This window comes from Marmota marmota, unplaced genomic scaffold (assembly GCF_001458135.2).
Source record: "Marmota marmota marmota unplaced genomic scaffold, marMar, whole genome shotgun sequence".
Taxonomy (NCBI): Eukaryota; Metazoa; Chordata; class Mammalia; order Rodentia; family Sciuridae; genus Marmota; species Marmota marmota.
Window position 1 is genome coordinate 25,769,385 of NW_026000082.1, and position 10,897 is coordinate 25,780,281.

At 46.9% G+C, this 10,897-nt stretch overlaps 1 non-coding gene across 1 annotated transcript; it reads left to right on the forward strand.

Annotated features, from left to right (window-relative positions):
• The first annotated feature begins 7,113 nt into the window (after positions 1-7,113).
• LOC125610456 lies at positions 7,114-7,220 on the forward strand. The gene has a single exon (XR_007340474.1). It is a non-coding gene; the product is annotated as a U6 spliceosomal RNA (small nuclear RNA).
• The last annotated feature ends 3,677 nt before the right edge of the window (positions 7,221-10,897 follow it).

Consider the following 10,897-nt stretch of genomic DNA (forward strand, 5'->3'; position numbering starts at 1 on the left):
AATAGCATGAGTTACTGGAAAATGGATTATAGTATAATATGATGCCACTTTATATCTGCCAAATGACTATAATTAAAAAGGCAGAAAATAATAAGTCTTGGCAAGGATTTAGAGACACTGGGATTATCCACCAGGCTGGTTGGAGTGTAACGTGGTGAGCTGCTTAGTTGTAATAAAGTGCACACTCACCATATGATCCAGATATCACACCCTAGGTAGTTTCCTAAGATAAATGACAACTTGCAACTTCTAAAAAAGACCCATAATGTGAATGTCCTTAGCAGCATCATTCATAATCATCCCAAACTGGAAACACCACAAATATCCATTAACAAGTCAGTTAATAATAAATGGGGGTCTAGTCACAAAATGGAATATTTACCCAACAATAAACAAGATGTATTACAGCTTGCATGAATCTCAAAAACATGCTGGATAAAAGAATCCTAAGACAAAGTTAATCTCTGGTAGTGAAAATCAGAACAGCGGTTTCCTATGGTGGGTAGAAATTCACTGAATATGGAAAAGTGGGAATGTTTTGAAAGGATGGAGGTATCTTGCTTGGCATAGAGTTGAAGAGAAGGGAACAATGTTACCAGATAATGAGGAAGTGACAGAGACATGCTTGGTGACAGAGACACGCTTGGTGATTGGAGGGAAAAGTCTTATCTTGGATCACTCTGAGTTTTGGCCTCAATCATGGAGGTGGAACAGCCATAGGAATCCTGGTCATTAAGGTACCATCCCTATGTTTTTAAGGTACCATCTCCTTTAGTGGGTCTGCTGTCCACAAAAGATGGTTTGAGCTGGGTGCGGTGGTGCATGCCTGAAATCCCAGTGTCTCAGGAGGCTGAGGTAGGGGGATTGTGAGTTCAAAGCCAGCCTCAGCAACATAGTGAGGTCCTGTCTCTAAATAAAATATTAAAAAGGGCTTGGGATGGGGCTCAGTGGTTAAGCACTCTGGGTTTAATCCCTAGTACCAAAAAAAAAAAAAAAAAGATGGCTTGAGCCTTGTAAACACAAGAGACTATGTGTGTTTGATCTGAACCCTGCTGACTTCTCCATCCTCAGGCTCCCTAACTCTCCTTCCCTCCCTCCCTTGGATAAAGGTGCTTCATCCATGTCCTAAGGTATTGCATCGTTTCTTGCCAACTGTTTGCACCAGCTGAACGGTGGACTCGGAAAATCCCTCAATCCTTTCTTTGGGAATCTTGGACCATTCAATGTGTGCTTCCAATTTAGGAATCTTTGCTGCAATTTTTTGCTTTACACACCTGTCTTTTTCAATAGATAGTGAATGCCTTGAGGGTAACGCTTTTTCTTATTTAACTCCGGCCATCCCCACACCTAGTGTCAATGATGTTGAAAGAAGGGATAGATGGTGACGGGTTAAGTTTCCTGTCTTGCACTCACCTCTCATTCTGCAAGATCTTATTAAGGGTCCAAATAACTTCTCTGCACAAGACGAGAAATGCTAAATCCTTTAGGTGGAGGCAGATGACATGATAAGTGGTATTTGACCAGAAAGATCCTAGGGGACTGATTCACGATGGTTACTCTCTGAGGCTCTGTGAAATGAAAAACCACACCAGCTCACCCCTCCCCAGGAAAGTGTGCCTGGGGGAAGAAAGACACTCGGACCCCAGAAGTCCTCACAGCAATGCTGCTAATTAGGAGATGCTGAAATCAAGTCAGTGAAGTCAGCTCTGGACAGAAGGAAGGCATGAACTAGAATGAAAGTAGAAAGAAATGTTTAAAAATGGAAGAAATGTTATCTTAGTGCCTGGTCCACGTTTTGCCTCTGGATGCCACTTGCCTCTCTCGCTATCTTCGAAGCCTCTCCCTTGGTTCAAGCTCTTATCATCTCTTACCTGGACTATTGCAAAGGTCAGCCAGGTCTTCCTGCCTCCAACCCATCCTAGGCTCTGGTTGCCAAAGTGATCGGTGTCTGATACACATCTGACCTTGTCACCCGCTGCTAAAACTCCACTACACTTCCATCCTACAAGAGGACGCTCGTGCTTCTGAGAAAGTCTTGTCTGTCTCCCTTTACATCCTTTCTGCATCACTATGGGCGACCGTATTTCTGATGGGAAACATGTCTGATAGACACAGAGATTGAAAACTACCCTAGCCACGCTGCTTTTCTTAACAGATGCTGTACTTTTTTGCATTGCTGCATAAAAGACTGACTACAATGTAGCAAATTAAAACAGTGCACATTTATTAACACAGTTCTGCGGGTCAAGAGTCCAGGCCTGGCTTACCAGGGTTCTGTGTTTCAGGGTCTCACCAGGTTGTGATCAAGGTGAGGGCTTCATTCTCATCTTAAAGTTTGGCTGGGAGGATCCATTTTGAGGCTCACTCAGGTTGTTGGCAGATTTCACTTCCATAAAGCCAAAGGACTGAGGTCTTCAGATTAGACAAACCACCTGCAGTGCTTTGCCACCTGGGTCTCTCCTTGGGCAGCTCATGACATGGATGCTTACTGCCACGAGGACTGCTGGCCCAACAGCATCTCATAAAAGTAGTGTCATTCCAGCCATTCCATCACCTCCACCATCATCTATTTCACAGAAACAAGCCACAAGTCCCATCCACAGTTAGAGCGTGAACACCAGAAGACAAAGATTACAGGGATCATTGAAGAGTCTGGCTATTAAATGCCACAGGTGCTCAAGCCTCTACACTTTTGCAAACACTGTTCTTTGTCTGGTGTGCCCTTCCCAATTTCCTGCTGCCAGGATCCAGCACACCTTTCAGCAAAGCTACTTCTGTGAAGACTTCCAAAGACGTACCTCTGCCTTCACCTGAAGCTTACGCCTCAGCACGTACTTCCAGAACCTTTTGCTCCTAAGGCTATGCCGGCACTCCGAGAAAGGCGTGGCTCTGACGGTGAGTGGCCTTCGACAGGTATGAAGGTAGCGCTTATCACAGTTCAGCTGCGTGACATGGACTGGACTTCTCCTGGGGATTTAAAAAAATCTTAAAATAGAGCAATCTGGCAGGGGTTCCCTAAGCCTATCCTTGGACTGAATTCTTAAGGAGCACATCAAAGGCAGATTCTCAGGCCCAAGACCCTGATTGCATGTACCAGGGCAGGGGTCAGGAATCTGTCTTTATAAAGCTCCCCAGGAGATTCTGATCACCAAGCAGGTTTGACACCACAGGTGTGGACCCCCCTCTACAGGATGCAGACTGGATGGACAAACTCTGAGAAGACAGATGGAAAAGGCTGGACTCGTGCCTGGCTTTGCCCTTATCCTGAGTGATTTTTGAAAAGACACTCACTGATCCTCTCCCTGCCTCAGTTGCCTTGGTTAGTAAAATGGAGATGAGGACGCCATCCATCTGAGGAGGAGGCTGTGAGGATTAAACAAGGTCACTGCCTGTACAGGAGGGCACCTGGCACACGGGAGCCCTCCACAAGAGCTACATGCTATCCAAGACCAAACCGGGGTTCAGCTGATCGGAGGCCTGGCCCCGTGAGTCACTGAAGCCCCTGGGGCTAAGGACATCCACCTCTGGGTCCACAGCCCCATCTCTCTACAGATCCTATCCTTGTCTGCCTTACAGAAGTGACTTAACCCAGACAGCCTCCTCCTCCTCCTTCAGACCCTCTCCACCCAGGCTGCAGTGCAGACGGGGACCTGGCCCATGAAGGACTTCACCAGCCGTCCCCAGGGCCAGCTTCCTGTTCCAGGAGGAGAGAGCAGCCCGCACAGCCCCAGAACAAGCTCAGCTCCCACCACAGGTCTCGGAGCCCAGCTCTCTGGGGGCAGGAGGGGGGGGCACCATCCGCCTTTCCCATGGCTGCCTCTGAGTACTTTGAATTTCATTAGGGCAATTATTTCAAATGGAATTAAAAGGGTTTAAAATTAGACCCTAAACTCTTAACAATTAGTGACGCAGCGACCTGCCATCCGCAGAGCCACAATAGACCTATGTCGATTGGTACGTGAGCACAATGCGGTCTCCAGATTTGCATACACTATTACAATAAACGGCTTTTAATAAAATGAATATTCTTAATTACCGCTGCATTAATAAGCTGCAAATTAGTCATCATTAAAGGCCCCACGGTGCCTCCCCACCTCTCTGAGAGTCGCCGGTGGACTTCACAGCTCCGCTGCTTCTGCCAAGTCTCAAGTTTTCCTACGGCCTCTTGGGTGGCGGGTTGGGGTTGAGCCCCCAGTTGGCCTCAGGCCAAAGATTTGAGTACTGGATCCTTTCTGCCACCCCAGCTTGGGACTTGCCATGTTCTCCAGGCCTGGGCAGCACCATGTCAGCTTAGGTCCCTCCAACACCTTGACCACATCATTTATTCACCCGTTATCCATCCATTTGTTCCACAGGCACCGTGTTGGGCACTGGGGATGCTCCCTGACAAGTTATTCAGCCTGGGAGCTGGGAGCAGCTCCAGTGAACAGGTATTTCTTACAGGAGGCTGAGAACTGCCCCAATCTGACTTCTGGGGCATTGAACTCCACCCAGCTCAAGGAACAACAAATCCTGGGCAGGAGTCCTAGAATCTTATCCTTGGACAAGAGCCCTAGAATCTTCCCCAAGTCACTGTTGAAGCTTGAGCCTCCATTTCCCCATCTGTACAGTGGAGGCCGTGGTCAACAATGACCAATAGCCGTCATCCTTTCAAAATATTCTTGTAAATATTTTAGGCTTTTGGGTCCTGCAGCCCCCGTTGCAACTACTCAACTTGGCAAAACAGGCAGGATCTGCACTGGGCCCATGGGTCAGTCGTTAGCTGACCCTGGGGCTGGGCGGATCATAAAAGCCCTGGCAACCTTGGGGCTCTGTTTGTCTCTAAGAGGGCTCTTTCTCCCTCAGAAGTGTAGGGGGAAACTTGGGGCAAGATTCCACAAAGACCCGTTTAGACTGAATTATAAGCTGTTTCATCACGGAAGATGATGTGTGGAATGGGACAGGGCGGTTGCTTTCCTGTTCTATGCCATTCCCACCGACACACGTGTGCAGGTGCACACACCAACACACGCACACTGCAGTGGACTAAACAGTGGCCTCCAACAGTCCCAGAGTCCCCTCCCTGCAGCCTGCGAGGGCTGCCCCTGAGGTAAAGATTTCACAGATGTGATTAAGCCAAGGATCTTGTGATGAGGCGATAATACTGGCTTCTCTGGGTAGACTCTAAACGCCACCACCAGGGTCCTTTTCTAAAAGAGGTGAAGAAAAAGGAGACGTGGAGGAAGAGAAGGTGATGGGAAGATCAAGGCAGAGACTGGAGCCAGGAGGCTCCACACACAGGAATGCTGGCAGCCACCAGGAGCTGGAAGGAGCAGCCAGGGAGACCTATCTGCCAGGGGGACTCAGAAGGAGATGTGGCCAGCTGATACCTGGACTTCAGTCTTGGGAAACTAATTTTGGATTTCTGTCCTCCAGAACTGTAAGAAAATGCATTTTTATTGTTCTAAGTCACCAAGTTTATGGGAATTTCTTACAGCCATTATAGGAAACTAATACCCATACCTTTTCTCCTATAGTAGACTCTAATGTTCCCTAGGCCTCTATTAGCTATTTTTTTTTTTTTTGGCTAAAAGGAGAAATAGTAGTAATAATAACCCTTTTTGGGAATCGGTGCACTGTGATTTTTATTGATAAAACACTTTCATGTGCATGGAGAAGCTATGTGAGGAAGATGCTGGATTTCATTCCATAGCAGAACTAGACTCTTGGAAATGTCAAGGGCTTGGCCCAAGATCATGCTATTAACAGGTGTCACCATTGGAATTTGAACCTAGATCTTTTGATTCCAAATCTACGCTGCAGTCCAAGTTGAAGGCTATGTTCGACACAGGGAAACAGGAACTACGGGAGGTTGAATTGCACTTTGGGAAAATTCTGTCTTTGAAATGGAATATTGCTTGGGTCTCCAGCCAAGGCCAGGTTCAAGTTTAGGCTCTGAGGAGGATTTATTGTGTGTCTCGTGTCTGGGAAGGGGGCAGACTCCATCTGACAGCAGCTTCCAGCAGGTGACAAGTAGATCCAATGAAATTTGGACCCACCCGGGAGGCAGGGCTTCTGTGAACCCGGAGGTGACTCTTTCATGTAGGCCTTTCCACGCCAAGTGTGAAAATCTCAGGCAGGCCTGGGGTGAATGCCAGAGAGGGCAGCTCTGATATCCGCTAATCCAGAACTCTCTCCCCGACAACACAGTTGGAGAAACCAGACAGCAGGTCTACTAACAAACTGCCCGGTATGTGCTGGCGGGAGGAGGAACAATCCCAGACAGGAAGTCACCTTGTTAAAAATCTCTAGTTTGCAACCAGAGTCATGGCGGCTACACAAAGGGATCCCCCAGTCCCCATCTTTCCTTATTGCAAAACCCAAATGAGTCCGTTAACTTAGGATTCTCTGAAGACCACAAAAGTATTGATTGAGAGTGACTGAACAACCCACAGTAAGAAAGGATAATGTATACAATTTATTATACATTTAATCCAAGCACATTTATTTCCAGCAATCACAAATGATGTATAGTGTGGTGTTCTAAAGTTGGAGGACTGAAAACTACCTGATTTCCAGCCTTATTATAAAACTAATAGTAATCAAGATAATGTGGTATTTGCATAATGATACACAGAGAAGTCAATGGAACATAACAAGAGTCAAGAAATAGACCTATACATATATATTCAATTGATTTTTGAGGAATGCACTAAGGTGGTTGAATGTGGAAAAGGATGGTCTTTTCAACAAATGCTGATGGAATGACTGGAAATCCATGTGGGGAAAAATGTAAACCTCAACCCCTACCTCACACCATATAGAAAAATTAACTTGAATGAATCATAGACCAAAAAGTATGCCCTGAGACTACAAGCTATAAAAAGATACGACCAACTTACTAATGGACGTGTATCTGGAATATACAAAGGACACTTATGACTCAATAAGAAGACAAACAAATCAGTTTTAAAATGGGCAAAATATTTGATCAGACATTTCCCAGACAAAAATATACATATGGCCAATGAACATACAAAACCAAGCTCAACAGCATGAGTCACCAAGGAAATGGAAATTAAAACCCCACTGAAGTTCCACTCACAGCCACTACAATGGCTGGGATTTTAAAAAGGGCTCAGTTCGTCAGCACATATGCTAAAACTGGAACAATACGGAAAAGATTAGCATGGCCCCTGTCCGAGGATGACCTGCAAATTCATGCACATTCCTTTTTCTTTTCTTTTTTCTTTTTTTGCTGTTCGTGATATGAGACAGACAGCTGCTGTGGGTGTCATCAAAGCAGTGGTCAAGAAGGCTGCTGGAGCTGGCAAGGTCACCAAGTCTGCCCAGAAAGCTCAGAGGGTTAAATGACTATTACCCCTAACACCTGCCACCCCAGTCTTAATCAGTGGTGGAAGAACAGTCTCAGGACTGTTTGTCTCCATCGGCCATTTAAGTTTAATAGTAAAAGACTGGATAATGGTAACAGTGCATCGCAAAATCTTCAGAAGGAAAGGGAAATGTTTTGTGGACACTTTGTTTTTGGTGTGTGGCAGTTTTAAGTTATTTGTTTTTAAAATCAGCTCTTTTTAATGGAAACAACTTGACCAAAATCTGTCACAGAATTTTGAGACCCATTAAAACAAAAGTTTAATGAGGAAAAAAAAAAAAAGACTGACAATAGCAATTGTTAGTGAGTGTTGGAAGCAACTGTAACTCTCATACATTACTAATGGAAGGTATAAAATTGTTTGACCACTTTAGAAAACAGTTAACACAGTTTCTTACAAATTAAACATTATACTTATTTTATGATTCAGTAATGCCTAGGTGTTTACCCAAGAAAAATATATGGTTACAGAAAGACTTGTACATAAATATCCATAGCAGTTTTATTGAAGATAGCATAAAACTGGCCACAATCTGAATGTCCATCAACAAATGGGAAAATAGGAAAATGTTGATACATCCACACTGTGGAATACTACACAGCAATGAAAATGAGAACCACCATTTTACATGTTACATGCTCTAACTTGGAGAAATAAGACACACTCAAACCTACTCTGTGAATTCACATGTGTAATGTTGTAGGATGAAAGAAACTAATCTGTAATGAGAGAAATAACATCAGTAGTTGCCAGAGAGGAAAAATTGGGCAGTGACACTTGGAAGGAGCACAAGGATATTTTGGGGGGGAGATGGAAGTGTTCTATATATTGATTGGTGTGGTGGCAACACAGGCATATACATGTGTAAAGTCTCAAATTGTTTCATTTTATTGCATGTACTTTATTACCTCAATGAAATTATGTATGTGTATGTATATTCACATATATCAAATATATACCAAACGTGTGTATATATGTGTGTATGTACATATATACACATATGTATATTTATATATCTGTGCACACACACATACACATATGGTGTGTTTTGATAATTAATCTGTGTCTTCTTCAAAAGAAACCAGTAAAAGCTCACACCTGGATGTGGACGTGAAGACAAATTCAGCCCCGAGTGTTCTTTCTCTTGGGCCACTCAGGCTCTCGGGATCCTCTACACATGTGTGGTTCCCGCTCCTGTTCTCACGCTGCCTGGGCTGGTGCACCACTCCCTTGTATGAGGGGCCTTTTCCCCCTTAATTCTGAAAATCTCCAGCCTCAGTTTGAGGTAGATACTGGTTGGGGGGATAACATGAGAGGCGTGCTCCACCGAGACTTTAGAATCAACTCGGGGGTCCTGGCATCGAATGGGCAGAGCCGGAAATCCCAGATCCGTCTTCTTTGAGGCTGATTAAAGGCTTAGACAGGTGGGCGAATCACCTCCTGGTATTTCTCCCTCCATCCAGTCACTGGCCAGCAGGACACCCTCGGCTTCCTACCCACGAGGGCAGCCCTGCTCCTTAGGTGGACTCTACATAGAGGAAGAGGGAATGCCCGGATGCTGAGGACAGCTGCCCCCCCAAAGAGCAAACATGGAAGGGGCTGAGCCACACTCCGTCCTCCTTCCAACTCTCCCAGATAAGTCTGGGAGGGACGAGGAGCACGTGAGGAATAGCGGAGACCAAGGGCACAGACAGAGGAGAGGTGAGACCGGAAGGAGGTGGCCAGCTGCAGGGCCTATAGTGACCACCTGTTTCGTTTTCTCAGGAACCATCCCCAATGAGACTTATCCTAAGTCGGCCACCATGGAGAACTCACGGACAGCGCCCCTTTCACCCTCAAGCATGTCCCCATTTGGATAATGAAGGACAAAGTCATGCCACCTACCTGTCACATGGAGAGGCCTTCGCTATCCCCCAGGGCTGACCACACACGCCTCTGCCTCCTGCCTACTGCCCTCTATGTTGAAGGCCCTCTAGCTTTTTTCCTCTCCTGGGCTCTCCCAGCCTCCAAGTCCTGCTCACACTGCAGGGTTAGGAAGAGTTTTTAAGTCTGATTTTCTCTGGTCACATAAGATCCTCTGGGCAGCCAGGCAGGGTGGCGCACGCCTGTAATCCCAGCAATGTGGGAGGCTGAGGCAGGAGGATGGCAGGTTCAATCACAGCAATCTGGTGAGCCCCTAAGCAACTTAGTACGACCCTGTTTCAAAATAAAAAATACAAAAAAGCTGGAAATGTGACTCAGTGACAAAAAGCCCCTGGATTAAATTTCTAGTACAAAAAAACAAAAAACGAAAAAAGGTCCCCTAGACAAATTCATGCCAGCTCTGGCGTTTCTTGGGCATTACCATGAAATGCTTCTGCCGCTCTGGGCTTTGCTGTCTCACCTTTCCTCTCTGCTAGGAAGGGTCTGCACTGTGTGCTGGAAGAGCCACAGAAATATATGTGACAGCTTTCCTGTCCTCACAGAGCTTCTAACCTGGACCATCGTGACAACTATGTGTGGCTCAAACACGGCGGGTGCACGGCCGAGAGCCTTGGAGGTTCAGAGGGAGATGTTCTAACAGAGAGTGGGCAGCCTGAGGACACTGCATGTCAGCACAGCCTGAGCGGGGGGCAGGCCTTCTGGAGGCAGAGACCAGGGAGAGGCCTTGTGGGCCCCTGGATGCCGCACAGTATGGTGGCAGGCCACCGGATCTTCCCCAGCCCCATCCTTGTCCAGGACTCCAGCTGGTCTCAAAAGATGTACAACAACGGTCCTTGAAAGGGCTGTCATCTCGTCTGTGCCTTACACTGCTGCCAGAACTGTCATCCCAAGGCACAACTTGGACATTACACTCCCTGCCCCCGAGCTGGAAATGGCCCCCCATTGCCTTCAAAGCAGCCAGTGTCTCAGCCTGTCATTTAAGAGAGCTCACCTGTGCCCTTCATGCTGTCTTCCTCCTCCAGGCCGTTCCCTTTCCCTGGCTGCACCTCCCCTCTTCAGAGGGTGCATCTCCGATTACAGAGGTCCTCATTCTCTAAGAATCGGCACAAATGCTCCTTCTCCCTTGGGCCCCTGTGATTCCTCCAGGCTGCAGGAGCCATTCCCACCCTCTTCCCTTGAGGCCTCCTGCTCCGGTAACACTTGCCAGTCTGCCTGTCCTTTAATCCACTGGCTTTGTGTGCCACCCCCTGCCACACCATGCGAGGGTGGAACTAGGTCCTTCCTATCTTCATCTTCAAGGACTCAGAGCAGGTGATTGGGACTCAGAGCAGGTGACTGGGAGGTTCCGATGGGTCTTATGGAAGGTCTGTAAGACAGATGCCCACAGCTCATCAGCATCAGCACCCTTCCACCTACTTGCCCTGTGCCCCAGGGCCCCAGGAAGTGCCCTCAGTCACTAGGCAGGTCTTTCCTGTGGGAGTGTGCAGGAGAACCACCTGGCACTGGAGGCTTGCATTCGTGCTTTGGGTAGAACTGCAGGGAAAAAATGAAATATATTAGCTCACTGCTTGATCTCTGCTCCCCTAAAGCAGAGCCAAGTC